Source organism: Nicotiana sylvestris, chromosome 11, assembly GCF_000393655.2.
Source record: "Nicotiana sylvestris chromosome 11, ASM39365v2, whole genome shotgun sequence".
Taxonomy (NCBI): domain Eukaryota; kingdom Viridiplantae; phylum Streptophyta; class Magnoliopsida; order Solanales; family Solanaceae; genus Nicotiana; species Nicotiana sylvestris.
The window spans coordinates 95,358,839-95,361,257 of NC_091067.1; the positions used below are offsets into that span (position 1 = coordinate 95,358,839).

Below are 2,419 nucleotides of genomic sequence, written 5' to 3' on the forward strand. Positions count from 1 at the left end.
TCAAACACCCATTAGTTTTACACACTAGGATTGGGTCACAACCCTAGTTAAAAATCTAACTACTCATAATGTGTATAGAAGAAAACAAGGAAGAAAAGATGATAAAACTCATATTCAAAGATTAAAAGATGAAAATCCAATACTAAATCACCAAAGTAAGCTAAAGCTTCCTAAAGCAGTAAGGAAAAACTACTACAGGAGTTCTAATATTCAAAACTTGACCTAATTTCGTGAAACTAGTCTATTTATATAAAGCTAGAAACTTCGGACAAAATTTCTCTTTCAGAGGTTCTGCGTCCGCACAATTCCATATGCTGTCCGCACTTTTCTTCAAACTTGACAGGAGCTGGATCTGCGGCCGCACAATTTTGGAATACGACCGTATGACTCAAGTTCTGCGATCCGTACAAATGTTAGTACGGCTGCACAGGGCCCTTCTATGGACCGCACAATTCTGAGTGCGGCCACAAGGCTGATTTTTGCGGCCGCACAATAATTGTGTGGTCCGCATTTTTTTAGGCTTGAAATGGTGACTCTCTAAACTTTGGCTCTGACGTAGCTTCTGCAGGCGCACAATAATTATGTGGTCCGCACATTGTATTGGTCTCTGATGGATTTCCTTCATAATCTGCGACCGCAAATGGGAATTCTGCGATCCACACTTGAGCTTTTGTGCATGCTTTTTGTCTTTGAGTTTACATTACTCCTTCTTGAATTGGATTTCATCTTTGTGGCTCATTTTTCAATACTCCTACAATTAAGCATATTTTATCAGCTTTCGGGAATACAATTAAACCTTTTTGGATTAAAATGAAAGCTAAAAAACGCTAATAAGTAGTCAAAATTCCCACTTATCAGGCCTTAAACCACAGAACGGCATGCTAAATCTCAAAATGACTGGTCTGATCGTTAAGTGGAGAGATTCCTTCGTCTATTTGCTATTTAACATCACTACAAATTCTAGATTTGGGTAGAAACAATCTGAAGGGAGAAATTCCACAATGTTTTGGAAACATGAGTGATTCTCTTGAGGTTTTGGATATGCACCACAATAATTTTTCTGGGACTCTTCCAACAACTTTTACCACTAGAAGTGTACTCAAAAGCTTCCACTTACATGGAAATGAACTAGAGGGAGAAATCTCTCGATCTTTGGCCAATTGCAAAGAGTTGCAAGTTCTTAATTTAGGAGATAATCACCTCAACGACACATTATTGATGTGATTGGGAACTCTTCCAAAGGTGCAAGTTTTAAGCTTGAGTTCGAATAAATTGCACGGACCCATCAGAACATCAAGAATTGAGAATTTGTTTCCTAAATCTCTCTTACAATGCCTTCATGGATAACTTACCGACGAGTCTGTTTCAACATCTGAAAGCCATTAAGACAATTGACCAAACAATGAAAGCACCAAGATATCTTGGAGACGGATATTACAAAGATTACATAACAGTTGCAACCAAGGGATTGGAGTTTGAACTTGTTAGAATTTTGACAGTTTACACCGCTATTGATCTTTCAAGTAATAGATTTAAAGGACATATCCCAAGTATTATGGGAGATCTCGTTGCACTTCGGGTTTTGAATTTATCTCATAATTGATTGCAAGGTCGCATACCACCCTCACTCGGAGATTTATCTTCGGTTGAAGCATTGGACCTTTCAGTTAACCAGCTAGTAGGAAAGATACCAGAACAACTTGCTTCTCAGATCACATATGTTGAAGTCTTAAATCTTTCCTATAATCATCCCGAAGGGTGCATCCCTCAAGGACCTCAATTTGCAACATTTCAGAAGAATTCATATGAAGGTAATGATAGATTACGTGGATTTCTGATTTCAAAAGGTTGTGGAAATGATAGAGTATCATAGACAAATAATATTGTATCTGCGCTAGATGATCAAGAAAACAATTCTGAATTTCTCAATAATTTTTGGAAAGATGCTCTTATGGGATATGGAAGTGGACTAATTATTGGATTACCCATAGCATATTTCATGATTTCAGCTCGAAATCCCAATTAGCTTTCTTGGATTTTCGAAGAACTAGAACACAAAATCACCATAAGAAGGCGAAAGAAGCAGCGACCCATCAAAGGCACTATAGAAGATGAAGTAATTGCGTCTGTAGGAGTTAAAAATTCAAGTATTCCAGATGTGTTCTACATTAACAATTAGTTAATCGCAACTATTAGCATCTTAGTTCTCATATTTTCTGTTCCAACAAATATTTTAAAAACCAAATTATTTGATTAGTAGAAGAAGTTGAAATGGATTTGCTTTAGTTAATGTTTAAAGCTAGTAAAAGATTAAGTATAACATGCGACTGAAGAGGAATTATGCGCATAAAATTTTAAATCTATGCCATAGTTAGTTAGAATTTGGAAGCTGTGATTACAGGGGTTAATCTATTTAGAG

The 2,419-nt window shown here is 36.6% G+C and overlaps 1 pseudogene; it reads left to right on the forward strand.

Moving 5' to 3' along the window:
* Positions 1-906: 906 nt before the first annotated feature.
* Positions 907-2,026, forward strand: LOC104211994 (receptor-like protein 9DC3; annotated as a pseudogene).
* Positions 2,027-2,419: the final 393 nt, after the last annotated feature.